The following is a 25,294-nucleotide window of genomic DNA, read 5'->3' as shown; positions in this document are numbered from 1 at the left end:
AGGAAATTTTGGAGGAATCACCCCCAGCTCACTAAACATAAAAGTCATGAAAGCAGAAATGCAATCGCCTGCGGCCACACCACCTTGAATAAGCCTGATCTCGTCTGAACTCAGAAGCTAAGCAATGTTGGGCTTGGTTAGTACTTGGATGGGAGACCACCTGGGAATATCAAGTGCTGCAGGCATTACATTTTTGTAATTACATTTTACAATTGAAATGTGTGGAGGACAAAAGGAAATTTTGGAGGAATCACCCCCAGCTCACTAAACATAAAAGTCATGAAAGCAAAACAGCAATCGCCTGCGGCCACACCACCTTGAATAAGCCTGATCTCGTCTGATCTCAGAAGCTAAGCAATGTTGGGCTTGGTTAGTACTTGGATGGGAGACCACCTGGGAATATCAAGTGCTGCAGGCATTACATTTTTGTAATTACATTTTACAATTGAAATGTGTGGAGGACAAAAGGAAATTTTGGAGGAATCACCCCCAGCTCACTAAACATAAAAGTCATGAAAGCAGAAATGCAATCGCCTGCGGCCACACCACCTTGAATAAGCCTGATCTTCTCTGATCTCGTCTGATCTCAGAAGCTAAGCAATGTTGGGCTTGGTTAATACTTGGATGGGAGACCACCTGGGAATATCAAGTGCTGCAGGCATTACATTTTACAATTGAAATGTGTGGAGGACAAAAGGAAATTTTGGAGGAATCACCCCCAGCTCACTAAACATAAAAGTCATGAAAGCAGAAATGCAATCGCCTGCGGCCACACCACCTTGAATAAGCCTGATCTCGTCTGATCTCAGAAGCTAAGCAATGTTGGGCTTGGTTAGTACTTGGATGGGAGACCACCTGGGAATATCAAGTGCTGCAGGCATTACATTTTTGTAATTACATTTTACAATTGAAATGTGTGGAGGACAAAAGGAAATTTTGGAGGAATCACCCCCAGCTCACTAAACATAAAAGTCATGAAAGCAGAAATGCAATCGCCTGCGGCCACACCACCTTGAATAAGCCTGATCTCGTCTGATCTCAGAAGCTAAGCAATGTTGGGCTTGGTTAGTACTTGGATGGGAGACCACCTGGGAATATCAAGTGCTGCAGGCATTACATTTTTGTAATTACATTTTACAATTGAAATGTGTGGAGGACAAAAGGAAATTTTGGAGGAATCACCCCCAGCTCACTAAACATAAAAGTCATGAAAGCAGAAATGCAATCGCCTGCGGCCACACCACCTTGAATAAGCCTGATCTCGCCTGATCTCGTCTGATCTCAGAAGCTAAGCAATGTTGGGCTTGGTTAGTACTTGGATGGGAGACCACCTGGGAATATCAAGTGCTACAGGCATTACATTTTACAATTGAAATGTGTGGAGGACAAAAGGAAATTTTGGAGGAATCACCCCCAGCTCACTAAACATAAAAGTCATGAAAGCAGAAATGCAATCGCCTGCGGCCACACCACCTTGAATAAGCCTGATCTCGTCTGATCTCAGAAGCTAAGCAATGTTGGGCTTGGTTAGTACTTGGATGGGAGACCACCTGGGAATATCAAGTGCTGCAGGCATTACATTTTACAATTGAAATGTGTGGAGGACAAAAGAAAATTTTGGAGGAATCACCCCCAGCTCACTAAACATAAAAGTCATGAAAGCAGAAATGCAATCGCCTGCGGCCACACCACCTTGAATAAGCCTGATCTCGTCTGATCTCAGAAGCTAAGCAATGTTGGGCTTGGTTAGTACTTGGATGGGAGACCACCTGGGAATATCAAGTGCTGCAGGCATTACATTTTACAATTGAAATGTGTGTAGGACAAAAGGAAATTTTGGTGGAATCACCCCCAGCTCACTAAACATAAAAGTCATGAAAGCAGAACAGCAATCGCCTGCGGCCACACCACCATGAATAAGCCTGATCTCGTCTGATCTCAGAAGCTAAGCAATGTTGGGCTTGGTTAGTACTTGGATGGGAGACCACCTGGGAATATCAAGTGCTGCAGGCATTACATTTTTGTAATTACATTTTACAATTGAAATGTGTGGAGGACAAAAGGAAATTTTGGAGGAATCACCCCCAGCTCACTAAACATAAAAGTCATGAAAGCAGAAATGCAATCGCCTGCGGCCACACCACCTTGAATAAGCCTGATCTCGTCTGATCTCAGAAGCTAAGCAACGTTGGGTTTGGTTAGTACTTGGATGGGAGACCACCTGGGAATATCAAGTGCTGCAGGCATTACATTTTACAATTGAAATGTGTGGAGGACAAAAGGAAATTTTGGAGGAATCACCCCCAGCTCACTAAACATAAAAGTCATGAAAGCAGAAATGCAATCGCCTGCGGCCACACCACCTTGAATAAGCCTGATCTCGTCTGATCTCAGAAGCTAAGCAATGTTGGGCTTGGTTAGTACTTGGATGGGAGACCACCTGGGAATATCAAGTGCTGCAGGCATTACATTTTACAATTGAAATGTGTGGAGGACAAAAGGAAATTTTGGAGGAATCACCCCCAGCTCACTAAACATAAAAGTCATGAAAGCAGAAATGCAATCGCCTGCGGCCACACCACCTTGAATAAGCCTGATCTCGTCTGATCTCAGAAGCTAAGCAATGTTGGGCTTGGTTAGTACTTGGATGGGAGACCACCTGGGAATATCAAGTGCTGCAGGCATTACATTTTACAATTGAAATGTGTGGAGGACAAAAGGAAATTTTGGAAGAATCACCCCCAGCTCACTAAACATAAAAGTCATGAAAGCAGAAATGCAATCGCCTGCGGCCACACCACCTTGAATAAGCCTGATCTCGTCTGATCTCAGAAGCTAAGCAATGTTGGGCTTGGTTAGTACTTGGATGGGAGACCACCTGGGAATATCAAGTGCTGCAGGCATTACATTTTATAATTGAAATGTGTGGAGGACAAAAAGAAATTTTGGAGGAATCACCCCCAGCTCACTAAACATAAAAGTCATGAAAGCAGAAATGCAATCGCCTGCGGCCACACCACCTTGAATAAGCCTGATCTCGTCTGATCTCAGAAGCTAAGCAATGTTGGGCTTGGTTAGTACTTGGATGGGAGACCACCTGGGAATATCAAGTGCTGCAGGCATTACATTTTTGTAATTACATTTTACAATTGAAATGTGTGGAGGACAAAAGGAAATTTTGGAGGAATCACCCCCAGCTCACTAAACATAAAAGTCATGAAAGCAGAAATGCAATCGCCTGCGGCCACACCACCTTGAATAAGCCTGATCTCGTCTGATCTCAGAAGCTAAGCAATGTTGGGCTTGGTTAGTACTTGGATGGGAGACCACCTGGGAATATCAAGTGCTGCAGGCATTACATTTTTGTAATTACATTTTACAATTGAAATGTGTGGAGGACAAAAGGAAATTTTGGAGGAATCACCCCCAGCTCACTAAACATAAAAGTCATGAAAGCAGAAATGCAATCGCCTGCGGCCACACCACCTTGAATAAGCCTGATCTCGTCTGATCTCAGAAGCTAAGCAATGTTGGGCTTGGTTAGTACTTGGATGGGAGACCACCTGGGAATATCAAGTGCTGCAGGCATTACATTTTACAATTGAAATGTGTGGAGGACAAAAGGAAATTTTGGAGGAATCACCCCCAGCTCACTAAACATAAAAGTCATGAAAGCAGAAATGCAATCGCCTGCGGCCACACCACCTTGAATAAGCCTGATCTCGTCTGATCTCAGAAGCTAAGCAATGTTGGGCTTGGATAGTACTTGGATGGGAGACCACCTGGGAATATCAAGTGCTGCAGGCATTACATTTTACAATTGAAATGTGTGGAGGACAAAAGGAAATTTTGGAGGAATCAACACCAGCTCACTAAACATAAAAGTCATGAAAGCAGAACAGCAATCGCCTGCGGCCACACCACCTTGAATAAGCCTGATCTCGTCTGAGCTCAGAAGCTAAGCAATGTTGGGCTTGGTTAGTACTTGGATGGGAGACCACCTGGGAATATCAAGTGCTGCAGGCATTACATTTTATAATTGAAATGTGTGGAGGACAAAAGGAAATTTTGGAGGAATCACCCCCAGCTCACTAAACATAAAAGTCATGAAAGCAGAAATGCAATCGCCTGCGGCCACACCACCTTGAATAAGCCTGATCTCGTCTGATCTCAGAAGCTAAGCAATGTTGGGCTTGGTTAGTACTTGGATGGGAGACCACCTGGGAATATCAAGTGCTGCAGGCATTACATTTTACAATTGAAATGTGTGGAGGACAAAAGGAAATTTTGGAGGAATCACCCCCAGCTCACTAAACATAAAAGTCATGAAAGCAGAAATGCAATCGCCTGCGGCCACACCACCTTGAATAAGCCTGATCTCGTCTGATCTCAGAAGCTAAGCAATGTTGGGCTTGGTTAGTACTTGGATGGGAGACCACCTGGGAATATCAAGTGCTGCAGGCATTACATTTTACAATTGAAATGTGTGGAGGACAAAAGGAAATTTTGGAGGAATCACCCCCAGCTCACTAAACATAAAAGTCATGAAAGCAGAAATGCAATCGCCTGCGGCCACACCACCTTGAATAAGCCTGATCTCGTCTGATCTCAGAAGCTAAGCAATGTTGGGCTTGGTTAGTACTTGGATGGGAGACCACCTGGGAATATCAAGTGCTGCAGGCATTACATTTTACAATTGAAATGTGTGGAGGACAAAAGGAAATTTTGGAGGAATCACCCCCAGCTCACTAAACATAAAAGTCATGAAAGCAGAAATGCAATCGCCTGCGGCCACACCACCTTGAATAAGCCTGATCTCGTCTGATCTCAGAAACTAAGCAATGTTGGGCTTGGTTAGTACTTGGATGGGAGACCACCTGGGAATATCAAGTGCTGCAGGCATTACATTTTACAATTGAAATGTGTGGAGGACAAAAGGAAATTTTGGAGGAATCACCCCCAGCTCACTAAACATAAAAGTCATGAAAGCAGAAATGCAATCGCCTGCGGCCACACCACCTTGAATAAGCCTGATCTCGTCTGATCTCAGAAGCTAAGCAATGTTGGGCTTGGTTAGTACTTGGATGGGAGACCACCTGGGAATATCAAGTGCTGCAGGCATTACATTTTACAATTGAAATGTGTGGAGGACAAAAGGAAATTTTGGAGGAATCACCCCCAGCTCACTAAACATAAAAGTCATGAAAGCAGTAATGCAATCGCCTGCGGCCACACCACCTTGAATAAGCCTGATCTCGTCTGATCTCAGAAACTAAGCAATGTTGGGCTTGGTTAGTACTTGGATGGGAGACCACCTGGGAATATCAAGTGCTGCAGGCATTACATTTTTGTAATTACATTTTACAATTGAAATGTGTGGAGGACAAAAGGAAATTTTGGAGGAATCACCCCCAGCTCACTAAACATAAAAGTCATGAAAGCAGAAATGCAATCGCATGCGGCCACACCACCTTGAATAAGCCTGATCTCGTCTGATCTCAGAAGCTAAGCAATGTTGGGCTTGGTTAGTACTTGGATGGGAGACCACCTGGGAATATCAAGTGCTGCAGGCATTACATTTTTGTAATTACATTTTACAATTGAAATGTGTGGAGGACAAAAGGAAATTTTGGAGGAATCACCCCCAGCTCACTAAACATAAAAGTCATGAAAGCAGAAATGCAATCGCCTGCGGCCACACCACCTTGAATAAGCCTGATCTCGTCTGATCTCAGAAGCTAAGCAATGTTGGGCTTGGTTAGTACTTGGATGGGAGACCACCTGGGAATATCAAGTGCTGCAGGCATTACATTTTACAATTGAAATGTGTGGAGGACAAAAGGAAATTTTGGAGGAATCACCCCCAGCTCACTAAACATAAAAGTCATGAAAGCAGAAATGCAATCGCCTGCGGCCACACCACCTTGAATAAGCCTGATCTCAGAAGCTAAGCAATGTTGGGCTTGGTTAGTACTTGGATGGGAGACCACCTGGGAATATCAAGTGCTGCAGGCATTACATTTTACAATTGAAATGTGTGGAGGACAAAAGGAAATTTTGGAGGAATCACCCCCAGCTCACTAAACATAAAAGTCATGAAAGCAGAAATGCAATCGCCTGCGGCCACACCACCTTGAATAAGCCTGATCTCGTCTGATCTCAGAAGCTAAGCAATGTTGGGCTTGGTTAGTACTTGGATGGGAGACCACCTGGGAATATCAAGTGCTGCAGGCATTACATTTTTGTAATTACATTTTACAATTGAAATGTGTGGAGGTCAAAAGGAAATTTTGGAGGAATCACCCCCAGCTCACTAAACATAAAAGTCATGAAAGCAGAAATGCAATCGCCTGCGGCCATACCACCTTGAATAAGCCTGATCTCAGAAGCTAAGCAATGTTGGGCTTGGTTAGTACTTGGATGGGAGACCACCTGGGAATATCAAGTGCTGCAGGCATTACATTTTTGTAATTACATTTTACAATTGAAATGTGTGGACAAAAGGAAATTTTGGAGGAATCACCCCCAGCTCACTAAACATAAAAGTCATGAAAGCAGAAATGCAATCGCCTGTGGCCACACCACCTTGAATAAGCCTGATCTCGTCTGATCTCAGAAGCTAAGCAATGTTGGGCTTGGTTAGTACTTGGATGGGAGACCACCTGGGAATATCAAGTGCTGCAGGCATTACATTTTACAATTGAAATGTGTGGAGGACAAAAGGAAATTTTGGAGGAATCACCCCCAGCTCACTAAACATAAAAGTCATGAAAGCAGAAATGCAATCGCCTGCGGCCACACCACCTTGAATAAGCCTGATCTCGTCTGATCTCAGAAGCTAAGCAATGTTGGGCTTGGTTAGTACTTGTATGGGAGACCACCTGGGAATATCAAGTGCTGCAGGCATTACATTTTTGTAATTACATTTTACAATTGAAATGTGTGGAGGACAAAAGGAAATTTTGGAGGAATCACTCCCAGCTCACTAAACATAAAAGTCATGAAAGCAGAAATGCAATCGCCTGCGGCCACACCACCTTGAATAAGCCTGATCTCAGAAGCTAAGCAATGTTGGGCTTGGTTAGTACTTGGATGGGAGACCACCTGGGAATATCAAGTGCTGCAGGCATTACATTTTTGTAATTACATTTTACAATTGAAATGTGTGGAGGACAAAAGGAAATTTTGGAGGAATCACCCCCAGCTCACTAAACATAAAAGTCATGAAAGCAGAAATGCAATTGCCTGCGGCCACACCACCTTGAATAAGCCTGATCTCGTCTGATCTCAGAAGCTAAGCAATGTTGGGCTTGGTTAGTACTTGGATGGGAGACCACCTGGGAATATCAAGTGCTGCAGGCATTACATTTTTGTAATTACATTTTACAATTGAAATGTGTGGAGGACAAAAGGAAATTTTGGAGGAATCACCCCCAGCTCCCTAAACATAAAAGTCATGAAAGCAGAAATGCAATCGCCTGCGGCCACACCACCTTGAATAAGCCTGATCTCAGAAGCTAAGCAATGTTGGGCTTGATTAGTACTTGGATGGGAGACCACCTGGGAATATCAAGTGCTGCAGGCATTACATTTTTGTAATTACATTTTACAATTGAAATGTGTGGAGGACAAAAGGAAATTTTGGAGGAATCACCCCCAGCTCACTAAACATAAAAGTCATGAAAGCAGAAATGCAATTGCCTGCGGCCACACCACCTTGAATAAGCCTGATCTCGTCTGATCTCAGAAGCTAAGCAATGTTGGGCTTGGTTAGTACTTGGATGGGAGACCACCTGGGAATATCAAGTGCTGCAGGCATTACATTTTTGTAATTACATTTTACAATTGAAATGTGTGGAGGACAAAAGGAAATTTTGGAGGAATCACCCCCAGCTCACTAAACATAAAAGTCATGAAAGCAGAAATGCAATCGCCTGCGGCCACACCACCTTGAATAAGCCTGATCTCGTCTGATCTCAGAAGCTAAGCAATGTTGGGCTTGGTTAGTACTTGGATAGGAGACCACCTGGGAATATCAAGTGCTGCAGGCATTACATTTTACAATTGAAATGTGTGGAGGACAAAAGGAAATTTTGGAGGAATCACCCCCAGCTCACTAAACATAAAAGTCATGAAAGCAGAAATGCAATCGCCTGCGGCCACACCACCTTGAATAAGCCTGATCTCGTCTGATCTCAGAAGCTAAGCAATGTTGGGCTTGGTTAGTACTTGGATAGGAGACCACCTGGGAATATCAAGTGCTGCAGGCATTACATTTTACAATTGAAATGTGTGGAGGACAAAAGGAAATTTTGGAGGAATCACCCCCAGCTCACTAAACATAAAAGTCATGAAAGCAGAAATGCAATCGCCTGCGGCCACACCACCTTGAATAAGCCTGATCTCGTCTGATCTCAGAAGCTAAGCAATGTTGGGCTTGGTTAGTACTTGGATGGGAGACCACCTGGGAATATCAAGTGCTGCAGGCATTACATTTTACAATTGAAATGTGTGGAGGACAAAAGGAAATTTTGGAGGAATCACCCCCAGCTCACTAAACATAAAAGTCATGAAAGCAGAAAGGCAATCGCCTGCGGCCACACCACCTTGAATAAGTCTGATCTCGTCTGATCTCAGAAGCTAAGCAATGTTGGGCTTGGTTAGTACTTGGATGGGAGACCACCTGGGAATATCAAGTGCTCCAGGCATTACATTTTTGTAATTACATTTTACAATTGAAATGTGTGGAGGACAAAAGATTTTGGAGGAATCACCCCCAGCTCACTAAACATAAAAGTCATGAAAGCAGAAATGCAATCGCCTGCGGCCACACCACCTTGAATAAGCCTGATCTCAGAAGCTAAGCAATGTTGGGCTTGGTTAGTACTTGGATGGGAGACCACCTGGGAATATCAAGTGCTGCAGGCATTACATTTTACAATTGAAATGTGTGGAGGACAAAAGGAAATTTTGGAGGAATCACCCCCAGCTCACTAAACATAAAAGTCATGAAAGCAGAAATGCAATCGCCTGCGGCCACACCACCTTGAATAAGCCTGGTGCATTGTGGGATTGGTCAGGTGATCATAGGAGGAATCTCTGTTTGGGGATTTTATTTTGAGTTTTTTCTACTTTAATATTCATCTTTTTTCTTGGATTTTCTTTGGACATTTCTAGGACTGTTGTGATTGAAAAGGATTGTGTGCCTGGAGTTGTGGATGTACAACGGACAATGTCCCTAGGCATGTCTAGGCATGCCGGGGACACAAGTGGAGCTGAAAAAAGGCCTCATGGAGAAAAAAGGATTTATAAAAAAGAGTATACGGTTGTTGTTCTGGTTAAGGACAATTCAAAGATTTCAGCTGAAGATGTGATAAATGCCACTGATAAGCAGTGTGGATTTGGGAAAGTATTTGCATGTGTTCCTAAACAACAGGACAAATATGAAATTACGGTGGAGAGCAGAGAAGTGGCTGAAATACTGCTTGGAGGAATATGCATAAAGGGAAATAATTTTGAATGTGAGCCACTTTCTTCAGGTAAAGTGGTGGTTTCTTTTTTAAATTTGCCTGCATATATATCTGTCCTGGACATTAGGAGTAAGCTAATGGCATGGGGAGTTGTAATCTGCTCAGATGTGAAAAGAAGGTTTTACCCAGGTACTCATGTTGCTGATGGGACAAGGTTTGTTATGGTTCAATTCACTAATGAAGTAAAGTCATTGCCTTACAGCGCAAAGTTTGTAACAGCTGAGGGGCTGAGACATTTTAGGGTGATACATAACAATCAACATAAAGTTTGCCTGTCATGTCTGTCCTCGGAACATCTACTCAAGGACTGCCCCACTTTCATTTGTTTTGATTGCGGGGTTCAGGGGCACTCAAGCAGGAACTGTGCAGCGCCGCGTTGTGAGGAGTGTAGGAGGAAGCCGCAGTGGTGCATTTGCATTGACTCGGACAGTAAGGCTGGGAGCAAGGACAAGGGTACTGACAGTGATAGAGGAACTGAGGAAGACGATGATATTACTGGACCACTGGAGCATAAGGAGTTGGAGGGCACTCATAAAAAAGCAGGAAGTGAAACTGCAGTACCGAGACTGAATGCTGGAGAGGAGCCTCAAGCTGCAGTTATAGAAATGGAGGCTGCTGATGACCAAACACTATCGACAGATATTGCAAGGGAGTCGGGGGACTGGGTGGAAGCTGCATCAACAAATGGGAAAGTGGTGAGTGAAACTGCAGCACCGAGAATGAATGCTGGGAAGGAGCCACAAGCTGCAGTTATAGAAATGGAGGCTGCTGATGACCAAACACTATCGACAGATATTGCAAGGGAGATGGGGGTCCGGTTGGAAGCTGCATCAACAAGTAAGGAGGGGGTAGAGCAGGTACAAGCTGCTGGAGACTGTTCAACAGAAGGGTTGAGCATAACTTGCCCTTTAGGGAAAACTATGCTAACTGTGGCTGAGGGAATTGGAAATAACAAAATAGAGAAGGAGGAATGGGTTGAGACAGGGGGAAAAAAAATGTTTAGAAGATCGAAGGTGAAAGTGAAACCTAACCTTGATAAGATCACATCCAGATGTGTGAGGAAAAAGAAAGACATTGGGACATTGGTTTGCAAAACAACGGTTGCAAAAATGATTAAAACAAAAGGGTTTGATGTTCTGCAGGAAGAGGAAGCATAATGGTCAGGTTTTTGAAAGAATTGTTTCTTCTTTTTGCAGGAATGGTCTCAATATTATCACTTAATGTAAATGGGTTAAGGAATTTTGCTAAACTTGAAAAAGTTTTAATTAATGTAAATAAGAATGATATTGTCTGCCTGCAGGAAACTTTCTGGGATGACGTTTTTATTCATGATTTCAAGCATTTATGGAATGGGGACATCTATACTAGTAATTATTCCAACCACAGGAGAGGGGTGGCTGTATTAGTTAGTAATAATTTTAAGGAAAGCGTTTCTTTGTTAGAGAAGGATACCGAAGGGAGATTTATAAAAATGCAAATTAATTTTAAAAATAATTGTTTTGAATTGGTTAATTGTTATGCTCCTAATGATCAAAAGGAGCGTTTTGATTTTTTTACTGGCCTAGAGAGACACCTAGGAGCAGACAATGTCATTATGGTGGGAGACTTCAATGTAGCTATGAGCACTATTGACATAGCATCAGGAATGGTTTTCAAAGGTGATTATTCCAGAAATTTGTTGGCAAGGCATTTGGAGAATTATAATTATATTGATTTCTGGAGATGCCGAAATTCTTTAAAGAGGGATTTCTCCAGGAGACAGTTTGTACAAAAGGAATTAAACCAAAGCAGAATAGATTTTGGAATATGTCATGTTAACTTTCTTAGCTACCTGGGGAAGATTGGTTATAAATTCACCTCTTTCAGCGATCATGCTGCTTTCTCTTTTCAAGTCCTGTTAATAAGTTGCATAAAGGACCAGGGTTGTGGTGTCTTAATAATCAATTTTTGAAAGAAGATTTGTTTAGTAAGGGAATTGAAATATTAATTAGGGATAGTATGAAGTGTCCATTGTTTCAAAATGAAAAACGAATATGGTGGGATAATTTAAAATACAATATAAAGAAATACTGCATTCAATATGGGATAAATAGAAATAAAATTAAAATTAAGAATGAGCAGGAGGTTCAGGTAGAACTTAAACGTGAATATGAGAAGGCAGCAGAACTGATGGATATGAATTATAACAGAATTGAGGAATTGCAAGACAAAATTAAAGGAATTGAAAACGAGCGCTGTGAGGGGGCAATACTAAGATCCAAAGCCAGACATGTGGTGGAGGGAGAGAAAAGCACTACATTCTTTTTTGGGCTTGAAAAACAAAGACAACAGGATTCCTATATAGAAGAACTGACTAAAAGTAATGGGGAAGTAACTGAAGAACAGGGTGAAATCTTAAAAGAAGTTTGTAATTTTTACACAGGGCTTTTTAAAAAACAAGGTACAATTTTGGAGGAGAGGGAGAAAATACTTTCTTTTATAGCAACTAAAGTGAGTGAGGAAGACAGGGAGAGTTGTGAGAAGGAGATTAGGTTGGAGGAACTAGAAGATGCCTTGCAGGATATGACAACTAATAAAAGTCCTGGTTCAGATGGGTTAACCCTGGAATTTTATCTTAAATTTAAAAATCTTATCTGCCCTATTTTATTACAAGTATTTAAAGAGGTTAAAGAGAAAGGTCTTTTAAGTCCAACAATGAGAATGGGGATAGTTACTTTAATCTACAAGAAACAAGGAGATAAAGCCTTATTAAAAAACTATCGGCCCATAAGTCTGTTGAATTGTGATTATAAGGCACTAACAAGGATTTTCGTAAATCGTTTGAAAGCGGTATTGCCTAAGATAATATCCTCCTCCCAAACTTATTGTGTGCCAGGAAGGGATATAGCGGATACAATATGTTCGGTAAGGGATGTAGTTAGTTACTTGAAAATGGAGCAAAAAGAAGGCTATATTTTAAAAGTAGATCAGGAAAAAGCCTTTGATAGGGTGGAACATGATTACTTATTAGAGGTGCTGCAGAGATTTGGTTTTGGGAATAGTTTTACCTCATGGGTTAAGATTTTTTATACCAATATTTTTAGTAGGGTAAAATGTAATGGCAATCTGACTGAGTTCTTCCCAGTGGAGAGGTCAGTGAGACAGGGATGTCCTCTCTCTGCTTTGCTGTATTCAGTAATTGCAGAACCCCTGAGCCTGGCAATACAAGGGAATAAAGACATAATTGGAGTCCCAATTCCTGGTTGTAATGAAAAATCAATTATATATCAGCATGCAGATGACACCACACTCACAGTGTCGAGTTTAGACAGCATCCCAAAAATAATGGAAGTGTTCACATCTTACTGTTCTGCTTCAGGGGCAAAAATCAATATTGATAAATCAGAAATTCTCCCTATAAGGAAAAGCAATACACTTTTAGATATACCTTTCAAAATTGCAGAGGAAAGCCTTCAGATCTTGGGGGTATATATTGGATTGGAAGAGAGGTCAGTGGCTGAAAAGAACTGGCAGGAAAAGATAATCAAAATGAGGGCCATCTTGAATTTGTGGAGTGGCAGGGAGTTGACTCTGAAGGGTAAAGTCTTGGTCATTAATAGTCTGTTTCTTTCCAGGATATGGTATTTACTGAGTGTTAAGGAGATCCCCCAGTGGGCTGAGAAAGAGATTAAAAACATGATGGTTAGGTTTCTGTGGGCTGGGAAACCTGCTAAGATCAGCTATAATACAGTCATTGGGAAAATCAGTAAAGGAGGGCTAATGCTGGCAGATATTGAGCTAAAACGAAAGAGCTTTCGAATTAAAGTGGTTAAAAAGTTTTTAGACCCTACGAATAACAGTGTATGGAAGCACTTTCTGAAACATTTCTTATCAAATTGTGGGGGTTTGGGAATGGGGGAAGAAATTCTATTAATGTGTCTTAAACCTTCAATGGTAAAGGATGTTCCCTGGATTTATAAAGAAGTTCTAGTGGCTTGGTCCGAGTTCTTGCAGCATGTCTCTTTTAAGCCAGAGACCAGAGAACAAATATTGGAGCAGCCTCTTTTTTTGAACCCACTGTTAAAAGTGCAAGGTGTGACACTTTATAAAAAGAGTTTTATAGAAGCAGGTGTTAGTAAAATTAAAGACATTATGTACGTTTTTAAAGAAGGCTTTTTACCCAGTTTGGCAATAGTTGACTTGGTAAAAGAAAAGAACGAAGATATTCCCATTAGTATAATAATAAAGGAGTACAGTAAAATACAAAGTGCCGTCCCTGAGAGTTGGGTGAGGGTTATTAATCAAGAACATAACAGCAAACTGTCACGTGGAGTTTCTTTGCCTGTGTTTCTTCTAAAAAGGGAAAATAAATACTTTAACATTATTGAATGTACGACCAAATTGTTCTATTTAGTGTTAATGAGTGTGGTTTTTAAAAAGCCAACGTCGGAGCAATTCTGGCAAAAAATATTTCCAAACTTTAAAATCTGTACAATTTGGAATAATGTAAGACAGACTTATAAATCTCCCGAATGTGAAGAAAATGATTTTAAACTGAGGCACAACTGCATCTTTACAAAGTGGCTCCTTTTTAAAATGCACAAAAGTGACAATGCCTTGTGTTCAGTGTGTCAAAGTAGAGAGGAAGGATTATTGCATCTACTTGTAAAATGCACTGAACTGCAGGGGCTGAGGGAATACTTGAGGGGTTTAATAGAGGGGTTCTTTAAATTTGCAGAGCAGAATGTACTCAATACATTGTCATGGGAGGAAATGTTTTTGTTTGGATTGACTGATAAAATAGATAATGTTAACACTCTAGCGGTGAACTTATTTTTGAGTTATGCAAAGTATACAATTTTAAAGAGAAGAAACATGGCGGAGTTTCATAATATGAAAGTAGATATTGTAAAATTGTATATTTTTTATGTGAAGAGAAATATTTCATATATATTTCATTACTGTGTAGAACATAAACAAATGGAGCATTTTGATGAAAAAATTCTCTATAACAATATTTTTCTTAGGAAAACACATAACAGCCTTGTTTTCAAGTTGTAAATATTGTACAATGTTAGAAAAATAAATAAATAAATAAATAAAAAAAAATAAGGCTGATCTCGTCTGATCTCAGAAGCTAAGCAATGTACAATGCTTTTTATTGGTTAGTACTTGGATGGGAGACCACCTGGGAATATCAAGTGCTGCAGGCATTACATTTTTGTAATTACATTTTACAATTGAAATGTGTGGAGGACAAAAGGAAATTTCAGAGAAATCACCCCCAGCTCACCGAACATAAAAGTCATGAAAGCAGAACTGCAATCGCCTGCGGCCACACCGCCTTGAATAAGACTGATCTCAGAAGCTAAGCAATGTTGGGCTTGGTTAGTACTTGGATGGGAGACCACCTGGGAATATCAAGTGCTGCAGGCATTACATTTTTGTAATTACATTTTACAATTGAAATGTGTGGAGGACAAAAGGAAATTTTGGAGGAATCACCCCCAGCTCACTAAACATAAAAGTCATGAAAGCAGAAATGTAATCGCCTGCGGCCACACCACCTTGAATAAGCCTGATCTCGTCTGATCTCAGAAGCTAAGCAATGTTGGGCTTGGTTAGTACTTGGATGGGAGACCACCTGGGAATATCAAGTGCTGCAGGCATTACATTTTACAATTGAAATGTGTGGAGGACAAAAGGAAATTTTGGAGGAATCACCCCCAGCTCACTAAACATAAAAGTCATGAAAGCAGAAATGCAATCGCCTGCGGCCACACCACCTTGAATAAGCCTGATCTAGCCTGATCTCAGAAGCTAAGCAATGTTGGGCTTGGTTAGTACTTGGATGGGAGACCACCTGGGAATATCAAGTGCTGCAGGCATTACATTTTACAATTGAAATGTGTGGAGGACAAAAGGAAATTTTGGAGGAATCACCCCCAGCTCACTAAACATAAAAGTCATGAAAGCAGAAATGCAATCGCCTGCGGCCACACCACCTTGAATAAGCCTGATCTCGTCTGATCTCAGAAGCTAAGCAATGTTGGGCTTGGTTAGTACTTGGATGGGAGACCACCTGGGAATATCAAGTGCTGCAGGCATTACATTTTACAATTGAAATGTGTGGAGGACAAAAGGAAATTTTGGAGGAATCACCCCCAGCTCACTAAACATAAAAGTCATGAAAGCAGAAACGCAATCGCCTGCGGCCACACCACCTTGAATAAGCCTGATCTCGTCTGATCTCAGAAGCTAAGCAATGTTGGGCTTGGTTAGTACTTGGATGGGAGACCACCTGGGAATATCAAGTGCTGCAGGCATTACATTTTACAATTGAAATGTGTGGAGGACAAAAGGAAATTTTGGAGGAATCACCCCCAGCTCACTAAACATAAAAGTCATGAAAGCAGAAATGCAATCGCCTGCGGCCACACCACCTTGAATAAGCCTGATCTCGTCTGATCTCAGAAGCTAAGCAATGTTGGGCTTGGTTAGTACTTTAATGGGAGACCACCTGGGAATATCAAGTGCTGCAGGCATTACATTTTACAATTGAAATGTGTGGAGGACAAAAGGAAATTTTGGAGGAATCACCCCCAGCTCACTAAACATAAAAGTCATGAAAGCAGAAATGCAATTGCCTGCGGCCACACCACCTTGAATAAGCCTGATCTCGTCTGATCTCAGAAGCTAAGCAATGTTGGGCTTGGTTAGTACTTTGATGGGAGACCACCTGGGAATATCAAGTGCTTCAGGCATTACATTTTACAATTGAAATGTGTGGAGGACAAAAGGAAATTTTGGAGGAATCACCCCCAGCTCACTAAACATAAAAGTCATGAAAGCAGAAATGCAATCGCCTGCGGCCGCACCACCTTGAATAAGCCTGATGTCGTCTGATCTCAGAAGCTAAGCAATGTTGGGCTTGGTTAGTACTTGGATGGGAGGCCACCTGGGAATATCAAGTGCTGCAGGCATTACATTTTTGTAATTACATTTTACAATTGAAATGTGTGGAGGACAAAAGGAAATTTTGGAGGAATCACCCCCAGCTCACTAAACATAAAAGTCATGAAAGCAGAAATGCAATCGCCTGCGGCCACACCACCTTGAATAAGCCTGATCTCGTCTGATCTCAGAAGCTAAGCAATGTTGGGCTTGGTTAGTACTTGGATGGGAGACCACTTGGGAATATCAAGTGCTGCAGGCATTACATTTTACAATTGAAATGTGTGGAGGACAAAAGGAAATTTTGGAGGAATCACCCCCAGCTCACTAAACATAAAAGTCATGAAAGCAGAAATGCAATCGCCTGCGGCCACACCACCTTGAATAAGCCTGATCTCGTCTGATCTCAGAAGCTAAGCAATGTTGGGCTTGGTTAGTACTTGGATGGGAGACCACCTGGGAATATCAAGTGCTGCAGGCATTACATTTTACAATTGAAATGTGTGGAGGACAAAAGGAAATTTTGGAGGAATCACCCCCAGCTCACTAAACATAAAAGTCATGAAAGCAGAAATGCAATCGCCTGCGGCCACACCACCTTGAATAAGCCAGATCTCGTCTGTTCTCAGAAGCTAAGCAATGTTGGGCTTGGTTAGTACTTGGATGGGAGACCACCTGGGAATATCAAGTGCTGCAGGCATTACATTTTTGTAATTACATTTTACAATTGAAATGTGTGGAGGACAAAAGGAAATTTCAGAGGAATCACCCCCAGCTCACCGAACATAAAAGTGATGAAAGCAGAACTGCAATCGCCTGCGGCCACACCATCTTAAATAAGTCTGATCTCAGAAGCTAAGTAATGTTGGGCTTGGTTAGTACTTGGATGGGAGACCACCTGGGAATATCAAGTGCTGCAGGCATTACATTTTTGTAATTACATTTTACAATTGAAATGTGTGGAGGACAAAAGGAAATTTCGGAGGAATCACCCCCAGCTCACCGAACATAAAAGTCATGAATGCAGAACTGCAATCGCCTGTGGCCACACAACCTTGAATAAGCCTGATCTCGTCTGATCTCAGAAGCTAAGCAATGTTGGACTTGGTTAGTTCTTGGATGGGAGACCACCTGTACGGTGTCCATTTTAGGACATCCTCAGACCTTACCCCTCCTCAAGTCAATCCTCACCCCTCCTCAAATCAATCCTCACCCCTCCTCGATTCAATCATCAGACATCAGACCTCACCCCTCCTCAAATCAATCCTCACCCCTCCTCGATTCAATCGTCAGACATCAGACCTCACCCCTCCTCGAGTCAATCGTCAGACCTCCTCGAGTCAATCGTCACCCCTCCTCGAGTCAATCGTCAGACCACTTCAAGCCATACTATCCTCTCCCCCTTTTTATGGTTACTGGAATAGCTGGACAGAAGTTTAGCAGTGCAGTTTTACTTGCTCGAGAGACCGGTGTGTACTAGAACAATTTAAAAAAAAATAAAAATAAAAAATACACAAATTAAATAGGCCTATATTAATATACGTACACAAACGTACCTTAATAGGACAGCGTGAGTTAGTGCAGTTCAATGTGTTGTACGTTAATTTGAAAATACCTTAAAGAAACTACGTATATTTTTTTCACATTTTTTAATTACTTTTATAATATAGGTTGCTGGTGTTTTGCAGTGTTGAAAATCAGACGATGGAAAACCAGAACCGTATCCTTTAAATGAAAACATACACCAATAACTCATATTTTTCTAAGTAACATGCACACTTACCGTTTTATTTGCTTTATTTTAATTTCAAAAGTTGTTTATGAGTTAATGTAAATATTCGTGAAAATAATGTGTTAATAAGTAAGCTAAAGATAATTGAATGTCCGAATTACTGAATTGATAGTAGCTAGCTACATATAAAGTAATATAATAAAATACAATAAAAACATTAGATTTGGTTGCAATTATGTTATTTTCGAATAATTCAAAATTACATTTACATTAACCTCATAAAATAAAGTGTATTCTATTTATTTAAATTACAGCAACCTTCACTATCACCGTACTTCAGATCAACTAATCCTGAAACTCTTTAATGATGGGTACACCCAAAAAGAGATCGTGAGAATGCTTGAAGCCCGTGGTCACAAAATGACGTAAGTATATTTATATTTCTTATCTTACTTTTGTGCATAATATATAAATTAACTCTTTTATATATTTGAGTTATCAACAAGGTTTTTGAAAGGACATTTATACTACAAACAAAGATTAACACTTAAGTTTGTGATCGGTCATATGATTTGTATCAACACACGTTTATTTATATACAGTTTACCATCTCATTTTGATATAACAGGTTAGTGAAAATACAGTATGTTTGTTTTAAGTAAATACAGTTAATACTACAGTGCAAACTTTCACCTACCACTAATCAATAATCATTCACCTTCAACAAAAAAAATAATAAAATGTAATCTTTAATATTTCAACACTCCCCCTAAGGTTAATATGTCAGTTACAATCTTCTTCTGTTTCACCTATGTAATTAATGCCAACCTTAAGTTATGTTTACTGTTTTAAGTGAAAGGCATCTGAGAAGAATTCTTAAAGCACTGGGATTGAGGCGAAGAAGTGATCACAGACCACTGCATGCAATACGTCAGGCTATAGGGGTATTCAATAGATTTCCTAGCTATCCCTTTTGTAATAAAAACAACCTTTAAACTGTGATTTACCAAACAAATTATTTTAATTGTATGTGTGTGTGTGTATATATATATATATATATATAGTGTGAATCTTGGGGAGGCCTTCATCCAGCAGTGGATTGAAAAAGGCTGAAGATGATGATGATGATATATAATGTAATTTCACTCTATATTCCAGAATGAACTTAAACATTGGTCACCAGCCAAAGGTATTCGAGCAATGTACAGGAGAATAAGGGACGGAAAGGGTCTCCGGCCTTGCTACAGGTATTTATCATTTTCTGTACATTAATAGATAGCTCCCTGATAAATACTTACGTTGGGAGCTTTTTGTTATTTTTCCTTTTGACACCTTTGTTTCATAAGGTATTTTTCTTAGTTTGTTTTTTTTACACATAATGGTACTTATTCAATTATGTCTCAAAAGAGTTTGATTTCTTTGCTTTAGATAGAATTATAATTAATGAAGAATGAAGCAAACATTATGAAACACACACAGACACACATATATACACATACATATATGCGCGCCATGTATGTACATACATTGCACTAACAAAATATTTGATGGTACGAAATATTAGAGAATACCCGTAATAGCGGGTAGGACTACCTCCAGCTGCAATTACAGCTGTTAGGGCTATTCTCTAATATGTCGTAGTCTCTAATATTTAGTTAGGGCACTGTATAATGTATATAAATAACCTTATTTTTATAGAGATGATGTCCATGAATTCATGAGAGAGCTGGATGGTAGCGGTCTTGTGAGACGTCGTGCAGGGAGAAAAAGAATAGAAAGGAGGAATTACTTTAGTCACGGACCCAATGACAGCTGGCATATAGATGGTAAGTACTGAGTATCATATTGTAAGTAGGGTATATATCAAAGACGCTAAAAGAACATTGAATCATTTTTTTTTGTATTCATGTTGCAGGAAATGATAAACTAAGGTTTTATGGAATTTGGATTCACATTTGCATTGATGGGTATGTGAAAATAATAAATATACATGTAGATCAAAGACAGAAGTGCTTTGACAATGAGTACAACAAAATCAGCTTTAAAACGCATGCTGTAAAATAACTTTTCATTTTGTTGTCTCTATATGATTTTCTATCTCTACCTTTATTTAAACATTAATGTAACCACTTATATTTTTTAAATCTTTGATAAAAATCTTTTGTATGTATCCATCCATGCATCTATCTATAATCTATCAATCTATCTTTATGTAACTTACGTTTTTTTAAATCTTTATACAAATAGGTTTTCTCGGTATCTGATCTGGATTAAAGCAGGAACCTCAAACCGTAAACAGAACTTTATTGCAAGATATTTTCTGGATGCAGTTTCAGCGTTAAATGGTTTGTATTACATTAAGGCCTAATAGCTTCATAAAAGACAGACAATAAGCTCATTTGCTGATCACAGATAAATGTAATCTTATTTGTGTGGCTGTTCTTTCATTAATTATGAAAAAGTGTATGATAAAAGAAACAAACACCAAAATAACATGTTAAAAATATAAATTATTTTGATTAAAGGAAAAAAAATATTGAAATGTCCAACATTGTAGTTCTTAGCAATACCTTCCTTATATAACTTTTAAAATGCTTTAACTTGTTTTGAAGGTTGCCCCAGGCTCATGAGAGCAGACAGGAGGGCAGGAGAACACCACAGTGGCACTCATGCAGATGGCATTCAGATACCGACATGAAGATTCATTATCAGGTGCAAACAGCTTTCGATTTGGAAAGTCTGTTCATAATCAGGCAAGTTTTTTTTTTTTGAGAATAAAAATTTAAGAAAAAAATTACAAATAGAAGGGAAAATACAATTAAGAAGATAGAAAAAAATACAATTAAGATAGAAATGTTTTTGTTAGCAACATGTTGTTGCTTCAAAGTCATAATTTGTAATTTAGTTTATATTCACTATTGACTAGATCAAATACAGGTACAGGTTGTCCAACTGTATAAATTGTAAACAAATGATGCATTTTAAAGAGCTGTATTGAGGGCACGCTCACAGGAAAGCTTAGAGAGCGGCATTTGAAAGACCCCAACCTCGTCTTTCTATAGATACACAGCATGTAGGGTTGTCTTTTACAATGCCTGAGTAAAAAGGCTTCAAACATGAACCCGTCGGCGTGTTCAATAACATGGGGGCGGCCCTAATAGTGTTAAACCTTTTCATACAGAGGGCTGAGTGCTTCAAATGGCAGAACCATTTTGAGGTACACATTTCAATTGTATAATGTATTATACCATGTTTTATTCAAGGGCCCTAATACATGGTACTTGTAAGAGTATATTTTGTTATTTTACTAGTTGTTTTAATGCGTTAGTCATACATTACCAGCTGTCCTGCCCCCATCCCCATTTTTTTAGTAAGAAACTGTCTTTGCATAAATGCAAAATCAGATTTATTGTTATTACTATTAATATTATCAACAAGTTTTATGGCACTTTATTTTTTTAAATAGGCCATGGTGCTGTCTGAGATACTTGATCTGCAAAATCCAATTCATATCTAAGTATTTTCTTTGTTTAATATTCTTGCCTTATTTTGAAAATTACAAATGTAATGTTTAAATGCCTCACACTGAACGTTGACAAAAAAATAAATATATCGTGACAGCAACCAGCTTTTGCAATTTTAGATCTTTCCATGACCAATTTAGGGATATATATATAAAGGTAATGGTATGTGAAAACATTTTAAAGTGTATATTTTATTAATAACTACCTTTAACAGCCATTGCTTGCTGTTTTCCTACCTTTCTCTGATCCAAAATGAACTGACTGTAGAACAAAAGGAATGGAACCGACACAAAATCAGGAAACAGAATAATGCTGCAGGTCCCTTTGGGAAACCAGAGGTCTTGTACATTGCACCACCCATAGGTACTTTTTAGATGCATTGTATATACCGTAGTAAATATTGTTGTAGTTTTAAACAATAAAGAATATAATTTAACATTGAATTAATTGTTATGGTTGTAATAAGAAACAATCTGTGGTTGAAGTTAGAACTGTCTTAAAAATGATATAATGCTACGTAAACATAAGCAGGAAAAAAGAATGCTTCAAATTACTTAGAAAGTGATTGTTTATGTGTTTACTGCAGATTACCATTAACTTTATTATTTGGAAATTGGGAACACTACCATTAAATGCCATTCACATTGTTTTTTTTTTCTCTAGGCACAACAAACATGCTGTGTTCTGTTGATGATGACCTTCTCACGTATGCTGATCGATTCACATGCACTGAAGAAGAGCCGTTGTCTGTTGCGAATGCTGCATTTAGGCAGATTTGTGAGTCAGTGCTTGAGCATGCAAACTACCATGGGCGTTCAACAGTTGAAGAAGCCACAGCTTCTTATATGTTGTTGAGCACAAGAATAGTGTTGGCTGTAGAAAACTTAAATAGAGCAGCTCCATTAACATTTTCTGAAGCATGTGCATGCTATGACAGACTTGCCCTGGAGGGATGGAATTAATGTTAAGCATTATGTCCAGCCAATGTAAGCCATTCATACCTGACTTTTTTTTTTTAAATTAAGTTCGTGAACAGACCATTTGTTTCATAAATGGTTCACTTTTCTCTACTGCACAAACTACAGCTTCTTCGCTCTGTATTGACTTTGAAAGGTGTTTTAAGACAACTGTGTAGACCGGCAGCTGTATAAATGAATGTCCTCCGAGATTGTGAGCTCCCACTATTTCTAGTAAATAAAGAAAACATCACAAGTCATTTCCCTTGTTCAATAGATTCATTTATTTTTGTATAAGATAACTTGTATTCCGCGTTTTACAATTTTTGTTGGATGTAAGTAAATACTTCCAGAACAAAATACAGCTTGATTAAATATTCCATATTCCATATGCATTTCAAATTCTGTTCAAATTGTTTGCAAAAGTTTTATTCAAAAAAACAAAAATTTCTTAAACAACTCAAGAATCCTTAATGTTTAAAACTTTTTTTTTTCATTATCCTGTAGATTAAAGAGAAAGTATCAGGGTTGCTACAGCTGTTAACACACCTGCAACTTTAACCTTCATTGTTAACATTCTGACAAGAACTATGTAGTGAGGAGCATGAACAAAAAAACCCCACTAAAAGTAAGTTACCATTGTTTTCATAGGTAATGCAGAATGTAAAGGGACCGTTATCAAATTACCACTTAAAACCATAACGTTGCTCTAAATTGATGATGTCTAAACCTTTAAAGATTTGAACAACCTCAGAAACAGGAGGTCGAAGATCAGAACTGTAGTTCAGACAGGGGCAAACAATTGTTTTCTGGGGAGAGTTAAGGCTAGATAGGCCATGGGGCACGGCCTCTGTCAAAAGCAGCCTACTAAGCTCTCTGCAGTTGTTTACATTCCACGGATAACAGCCAGTAAAGAGCTCTAGGAACGTTGCACCCAAAGACCACACATCAGATTTCACGCTTGGCTGCATGAAGTTGATCATGCATTCAGGCGCCATGTACAGGGCTGTTCCACCCTGAGGACCTGCTACCTGTGCAACAGTTCTGCTTCCAAGTCTTAGAGACACCGAATCTCGAACATTAGCAAGCCCCCAGTCTGTAAGAAGTGCCTTCTTTGAACGTTGCTCTACCTACAAAACATATGTACAGCATGTCAGAAGTTAAGGTTACATTACTACTGAACTGTTAGATAATCTGGGTTAATACACGCACATTATTTAAAAGGTGCAAAGATGTGTTAAGTCTAACTTTACAAGTAAAACATGTATACAAAAAATAAATAGGCACATAAATAGTTAGCGAGAATCATAATCAATATTTTAAAGGCGTATACCGTTTATTTATTGAATATATTGCACCTTTTTATGCTGATCAGAATCAATACACTTTAGTAGTCCAGCCTTTTGAGATGGTGCTCACCATGAAATGGTAGTCGGCAAATTATATATGTAACAATTTTACCAGGGCAAAATTTCAAAATGGGACCCATCTCTCATTATTATTTTTTTCAGCAGATGTGATACTGACAGTGCCTACTGACGTTTTATTATACATTTTTAATATTTGCTATTAAATCAATGAACACTTGCCAGAATATTTGCTGGTTTGATATCCTGATGTATTATATTCTTTGAATGAATGTACTCAACAGCAAGAGCTACTTCCAGTCCAATGTAGCATTGCTCTTCTTCATTCAACTGAAGGGGAAAAATAAAACATCATGAATACTTTTCTTGCATTATAGTATAGTACCTATAACATGTAGAGGGAGTTCAAGATTAATTTAATATAAACTGTGTCAGATAAAAATTAGGGTTGCTGAGAACTGTATGATAAAATACCTTGAAATTGGCATCATCTCCATGAAGCACTTTCTCTAAACTTGCTCCATGGATGTATTCATTTGCAATGAGAATTGCTCTATCAGTCTTAGAAACAGCCATCACCCTGGCTATGTGAGGATGGGTAAATAAAAATAAAATAGGAATCATAAGATGCAGACCCCACCTCCTTGCCTGCCACATTGATTTCTGGCATGACCTTGAAGTTTCTAGGATCATATCCTGTGTAGTGATTCTTTCATGGTGAGTCCATATATACAGAATGGAACGGTCTGGATCTACGGTCTAATTTTAAGATACTGGGCCATCAGAAGAGTTCATTTGCCCTACAATCTAACATGTGGAAGTGGTTTCTATGACATTACTACAATAGATATCGTCACCACAAATTAATCTGTTGTTCCCTAACACACTAACCATCCCACCAAATTCAAATCAAATCCATTAAATGGTTTGAGCTATTTTGTTTACTAATACTAATAACTTAATACTACATCCTACAGTCTCCTGTAGGCAGGGTCAAAATAATTAAACAAAGCCTTATGAGAAAAGAAATAGGAGGCCATACTCACGTGCAGACGAGAATCTCATGTGTTATGTCATTCAGAGATCCTTGAATGGGGATTTTTTTAATGGCAGCAACTGTCCCCTGGTAGGATCCCCTGTACACAGTTCCAAAGTTACCACTACCAATCACATAGTCTTCATAGACTTTAATTTGCTCTTCACCTACATAGGGAAGGTATGTAAACTGAAAGACAAAAATCAAGAACGGTTT

The 25,294-nt window shown here is 39.4% G+C and overlaps 39 non-coding genes and 13 pseudogenes across 39 annotated transcripts; all 52 read left to right on the top strand.

The window, feature by feature from the left end:
• The first annotated feature begins 66 nt into the window (after nucleotides 1-66).
• LOC131717498 (5S ribosomal RNA) lies at nucleotides 67-185 on the top strand. Its single transcript, XR_009316385.1, has one exon. It is a non-coding gene; the product is annotated as a 5S ribosomal RNA (ribosomal RNA).
• Nucleotides 186-299: 114 nt separating this feature from the next.
• On the top strand, nucleotides 300-418 carry LOC131718162 (5S ribosomal RNA). The gene has a single exon (XR_009317059.1). It is a non-coding gene; the product is annotated as a 5S ribosomal RNA (ribosomal RNA).
• A 114-nt stretch (nucleotides 419-532) lies between these two features.
• Nucleotides 533-661, top strand: LOC131714353 (5S ribosomal RNA; annotated as a pseudogene).
• A 100-nt stretch (nucleotides 662-761) lies between these two features.
• Nucleotides 762-880, top strand: LOC131718161 (5S ribosomal RNA). Its single transcript, XR_009317058.1, has one exon. It is a non-coding gene; the product is annotated as a 5S ribosomal RNA (ribosomal RNA).
• A 114-nt stretch (nucleotides 881-994) lies between these two features.
• Nucleotides 995-1,113, top strand: LOC131718160 (5S ribosomal RNA). Its single transcript, XR_009317057.1, has one exon. It is a non-coding gene; the product is annotated as a 5S ribosomal RNA (ribosomal RNA).
• Nucleotides 1,114-1,227: 114 nt separating this feature from the next.
• On the top strand, nucleotides 1,228-1,356 carry LOC131714063 (5S ribosomal RNA; annotated as a pseudogene).
• Nucleotides 1,357-1,456: 100 nt separating this feature from the next.
• Nucleotides 1,457-1,575, top strand: LOC131718159 (5S ribosomal RNA). Its single transcript, XR_009317056.1, has one exon. It is a non-coding gene; the product is annotated as a 5S ribosomal RNA (ribosomal RNA).
• A 100-nt stretch (nucleotides 1,576-1,675) lies between these two features.
• Nucleotides 1,676-1,794, top strand: LOC131718158 (5S ribosomal RNA). The gene has a single exon (XR_009317055.1). It is a non-coding gene; the product is annotated as a 5S ribosomal RNA (ribosomal RNA).
• Nucleotides 1,795-1,894: 100 nt separating this feature from the next.
• On the top strand, nucleotides 1,895-2,013 carry LOC131711275 (5S ribosomal RNA). The gene has a single exon (XR_009313158.1). It is a non-coding gene; the product is annotated as a 5S ribosomal RNA (ribosomal RNA).
• A 114-nt stretch (nucleotides 2,014-2,127) lies between these two features.
• LOC131711424 (5S ribosomal RNA) lies at nucleotides 2,128-2,246 on the top strand. The gene has a single exon (XR_009313307.1). It is a non-coding gene; the product is annotated as a 5S ribosomal RNA (ribosomal RNA).
• A 100-nt stretch (nucleotides 2,247-2,346) lies between these two features.
• Nucleotides 2,347-2,465, top strand: LOC131718156 (5S ribosomal RNA). The gene has a single exon (XR_009317053.1). It is a non-coding gene; the product is annotated as a 5S ribosomal RNA (ribosomal RNA).
• Nucleotides 2,466-2,565: 100 nt separating this feature from the next.
• LOC131718155 (5S ribosomal RNA) lies at nucleotides 2,566-2,684 on the top strand. The gene has a single exon (XR_009317052.1). It is a non-coding gene; the product is annotated as a 5S ribosomal RNA (ribosomal RNA).
• A 100-nt stretch (nucleotides 2,685-2,784) lies between these two features.
• On the top strand, nucleotides 2,785-2,903 carry LOC131718154 (5S ribosomal RNA). Its single transcript, XR_009317051.1, has one exon. It is a non-coding gene; the product is annotated as a 5S ribosomal RNA (ribosomal RNA).
• Nucleotides 2,904-3,003: 100 nt separating this feature from the next.
• Nucleotides 3,004-3,122, top strand: LOC131718153 (5S ribosomal RNA). Its single transcript, XR_009317050.1, has one exon. It is a non-coding gene; the product is annotated as a 5S ribosomal RNA (ribosomal RNA).
• Nucleotides 3,123-3,236: 114 nt separating this feature from the next.
• LOC131718152 (5S ribosomal RNA) lies at nucleotides 3,237-3,355 on the top strand. The gene has a single exon (XR_009317049.1). It is a non-coding gene; the product is annotated as a 5S ribosomal RNA (ribosomal RNA).
• Nucleotides 3,356-3,469: 114 nt separating this feature from the next.
• Nucleotides 3,470-3,588, top strand: LOC131718151 (5S ribosomal RNA). Its single transcript, XR_009317048.1, has one exon. It is a non-coding gene; the product is annotated as a 5S ribosomal RNA (ribosomal RNA).
• Nucleotides 3,589-3,688: 100 nt separating this feature from the next.
• On the top strand, nucleotides 3,689-3,807 carry LOC131720722 (5S ribosomal RNA). The gene has a single exon (XR_009319619.1). It is a non-coding gene; the product is annotated as a 5S ribosomal RNA (ribosomal RNA).
• A 100-nt stretch (nucleotides 3,808-3,907) lies between these two features.
• On the top strand, nucleotides 3,908-4,026 carry LOC131710246 (5S ribosomal RNA). Its single transcript, XR_009312117.1, has one exon. It is a non-coding gene; the product is annotated as a 5S ribosomal RNA (ribosomal RNA).
• Nucleotides 4,027-4,126: 100 nt separating this feature from the next.
• Nucleotides 4,127-4,245, top strand: LOC131718150 (5S ribosomal RNA). Its single transcript, XR_009317047.1, has one exon. It is a non-coding gene; the product is annotated as a 5S ribosomal RNA (ribosomal RNA).
• A 100-nt stretch (nucleotides 4,246-4,345) lies between these two features.
• On the top strand, nucleotides 4,346-4,464 carry LOC131718149 (5S ribosomal RNA). Its single transcript, XR_009317046.1, has one exon. It is a non-coding gene; the product is annotated as a 5S ribosomal RNA (ribosomal RNA).
• Nucleotides 4,465-4,564: 100 nt separating this feature from the next.
• LOC131718148 (5S ribosomal RNA) lies at nucleotides 4,565-4,683 on the top strand. The gene has a single exon (XR_009317045.1). It is a non-coding gene; the product is annotated as a 5S ribosomal RNA (ribosomal RNA).
• A 100-nt stretch (nucleotides 4,684-4,783) lies between these two features.
• LOC131709772 (5S ribosomal RNA) lies at nucleotides 4,784-4,902 on the top strand. Its single transcript, XR_009311635.1, has one exon. It is a non-coding gene; the product is annotated as a 5S ribosomal RNA (ribosomal RNA).
• A 100-nt stretch (nucleotides 4,903-5,002) lies between these two features.
• On the top strand, nucleotides 5,003-5,121 carry LOC131718147 (5S ribosomal RNA). The gene has a single exon (XR_009317044.1). It is a non-coding gene; the product is annotated as a 5S ribosomal RNA (ribosomal RNA).
• A 100-nt stretch (nucleotides 5,122-5,221) lies between these two features.
• Nucleotides 5,222-5,340, top strand: LOC131709771 (5S ribosomal RNA). The gene has a single exon (XR_009311634.1). It is a non-coding gene; the product is annotated as a 5S ribosomal RNA (ribosomal RNA).
• Nucleotides 5,341-5,454: 114 nt separating this feature from the next.
• Nucleotides 5,455-5,573, top strand: LOC131711291 (5S ribosomal RNA). Its single transcript, XR_009313174.1, has one exon. It is a non-coding gene; the product is annotated as a 5S ribosomal RNA (ribosomal RNA).
• A 114-nt stretch (nucleotides 5,574-5,687) lies between these two features.
• LOC131718145 (5S ribosomal RNA) lies at nucleotides 5,688-5,806 on the top strand. Its single transcript, XR_009317042.1, has one exon. It is a non-coding gene; the product is annotated as a 5S ribosomal RNA (ribosomal RNA).
• A 100-nt stretch (nucleotides 5,807-5,906) lies between these two features.
• Nucleotides 5,907-6,015, top strand: LOC131715057 (5S ribosomal RNA; annotated as a pseudogene).
• Nucleotides 6,016-6,115: 100 nt separating this feature from the next.
• Nucleotides 6,116-6,234, top strand: LOC131718144 (5S ribosomal RNA). The gene has a single exon (XR_009317041.1). It is a non-coding gene; the product is annotated as a 5S ribosomal RNA (ribosomal RNA).
• A 114-nt stretch (nucleotides 6,235-6,348) lies between these two features.
• On the top strand, nucleotides 6,349-6,457 carry LOC131714212 (5S ribosomal RNA; annotated as a pseudogene).
• A 111-nt stretch (nucleotides 6,458-6,568) lies between these two features.
• On the top strand, nucleotides 6,569-6,687 carry LOC131710149 (5S ribosomal RNA). The gene has a single exon (XR_009312018.1). It is a non-coding gene; the product is annotated as a 5S ribosomal RNA (ribosomal RNA).
• A 100-nt stretch (nucleotides 6,688-6,787) lies between these two features.
• On the top strand, nucleotides 6,788-6,906 carry LOC117419225 (5S ribosomal RNA). Its single transcript, XR_004661911.2, has one exon. It is a non-coding gene; the product is annotated as a 5S ribosomal RNA (ribosomal RNA).
• A 114-nt stretch (nucleotides 6,907-7,020) lies between these two features.
• On the top strand, nucleotides 7,021-7,129 carry LOC131715056 (5S ribosomal RNA; annotated as a pseudogene).
• Nucleotides 7,130-7,243: 114 nt separating this feature from the next.
• Nucleotides 7,244-7,362, top strand: LOC131718143 (5S ribosomal RNA). The gene has a single exon (XR_009317040.1). It is a non-coding gene; the product is annotated as a 5S ribosomal RNA (ribosomal RNA).
• Nucleotides 7,363-7,476: 114 nt separating this feature from the next.
• Nucleotides 7,477-7,585, top strand: LOC131714300 (5S ribosomal RNA; annotated as a pseudogene).
• Nucleotides 7,586-7,699: 114 nt separating this feature from the next.
• LOC117418945 (5S ribosomal RNA) lies at nucleotides 7,700-7,818 on the top strand. Its single transcript, XR_004546980.1, has one exon. It is a non-coding gene; the product is annotated as a 5S ribosomal RNA (ribosomal RNA).
• Nucleotides 7,819-7,932: 114 nt separating this feature from the next.
• LOC117967299 (5S ribosomal RNA) lies at nucleotides 7,933-8,051 on the top strand. The gene has a single exon (XR_004661913.2). It is a non-coding gene; the product is annotated as a 5S ribosomal RNA (ribosomal RNA).
• Nucleotides 8,052-8,151: 100 nt separating this feature from the next.
• Nucleotides 8,152-8,270, top strand: LOC117418943 (5S ribosomal RNA). The gene has a single exon (XR_004546978.2). It is a non-coding gene; the product is annotated as a 5S ribosomal RNA (ribosomal RNA).
• Nucleotides 8,271-8,370: 100 nt separating this feature from the next.
• On the top strand, nucleotides 8,371-8,489 carry LOC117418942 (5S ribosomal RNA). The gene has a single exon (XR_009317039.1). It is a non-coding gene; the product is annotated as a 5S ribosomal RNA (ribosomal RNA).
• A 100-nt stretch (nucleotides 8,490-8,589) lies between these two features.
• LOC117419222 (5S ribosomal RNA) lies at nucleotides 8,590-8,708 on the top strand (annotated as a pseudogene).
• A 111-nt stretch (nucleotides 8,709-8,819) lies between these two features.
• On the top strand, nucleotides 8,820-8,928 carry LOC117967497 (5S ribosomal RNA; annotated as a pseudogene).
• Nucleotides 8,929-14,836: 5,908 nt separating this feature from the next.
• Nucleotides 14,837-14,945, top strand: LOC131716044 (5S ribosomal RNA; annotated as a pseudogene).
• Nucleotides 14,946-15,059: 114 nt separating this feature from the next.
• Nucleotides 15,060-15,178, top strand: LOC131718142 (5S ribosomal RNA). Its single transcript, XR_009317038.1, has one exon. It is a non-coding gene; the product is annotated as a 5S ribosomal RNA (ribosomal RNA).
• Nucleotides 15,179-15,278: 100 nt separating this feature from the next.
• LOC131713542 (5S ribosomal RNA) lies at nucleotides 15,279-15,397 on the top strand (annotated as a pseudogene).
• A 100-nt stretch (nucleotides 15,398-15,497) lies between these two features.
• LOC131718141 (5S ribosomal RNA) lies at nucleotides 15,498-15,616 on the top strand. The gene has a single exon (XR_009317037.1). It is a non-coding gene; the product is annotated as a 5S ribosomal RNA (ribosomal RNA).
• A 100-nt stretch (nucleotides 15,617-15,716) lies between these two features.
• Nucleotides 15,717-15,835, top strand: LOC131718140 (5S ribosomal RNA). The gene has a single exon (XR_009317036.1). It is a non-coding gene; the product is annotated as a 5S ribosomal RNA (ribosomal RNA).
• Nucleotides 15,836-15,935: 100 nt separating this feature from the next.
• Nucleotides 15,936-16,054, top strand: LOC131710635 (5S ribosomal RNA). Its single transcript, XR_009312517.1, has one exon. It is a non-coding gene; the product is annotated as a 5S ribosomal RNA (ribosomal RNA).
• Nucleotides 16,055-16,154: 100 nt separating this feature from the next.
• On the top strand, nucleotides 16,155-16,273 carry LOC131712866 (5S ribosomal RNA). The gene has a single exon (XR_009314754.1). It is a non-coding gene; the product is annotated as a 5S ribosomal RNA (ribosomal RNA).
• A 100-nt stretch (nucleotides 16,274-16,373) lies between these two features.
• On the top strand, nucleotides 16,374-16,492 carry LOC131714195 (5S ribosomal RNA; annotated as a pseudogene).
• A 114-nt stretch (nucleotides 16,493-16,606) lies between these two features.
• Nucleotides 16,607-16,725, top strand: LOC131720814 (5S ribosomal RNA). The gene has a single exon (XR_009319711.1). It is a non-coding gene; the product is annotated as a 5S ribosomal RNA (ribosomal RNA).
• A 100-nt stretch (nucleotides 16,726-16,825) lies between these two features.
• On the top strand, nucleotides 16,826-16,944 carry LOC131718139 (5S ribosomal RNA). The gene has a single exon (XR_009317035.1). It is a non-coding gene; the product is annotated as a 5S ribosomal RNA (ribosomal RNA).
• A 100-nt stretch (nucleotides 16,945-17,044) lies between these two features.
• LOC131713251 (5S ribosomal RNA) lies at nucleotides 17,045-17,163 on the top strand (annotated as a pseudogene).
• A 114-nt stretch (nucleotides 17,164-17,277) lies between these two features.
• On the top strand, nucleotides 17,278-17,386 carry LOC131716302 (5S ribosomal RNA; annotated as a pseudogene).
• Nucleotides 17,387-25,294: the final 7,908 nt, after the last annotated feature.

This window comes from Acipenser ruthenus, chromosome 44 (genome assembly GCF_902713425.1).
Source record: "Acipenser ruthenus chromosome 44, fAciRut3.2 maternal haplotype, whole genome shotgun sequence".
NCBI lineage: Eukaryota > Metazoa > Chordata > Actinopteri > Acipenseriformes > Acipenseridae > Acipenser > Acipenser ruthenus.
This window is presented reverse-complemented; position numbering and strand designations above follow the sequence as displayed.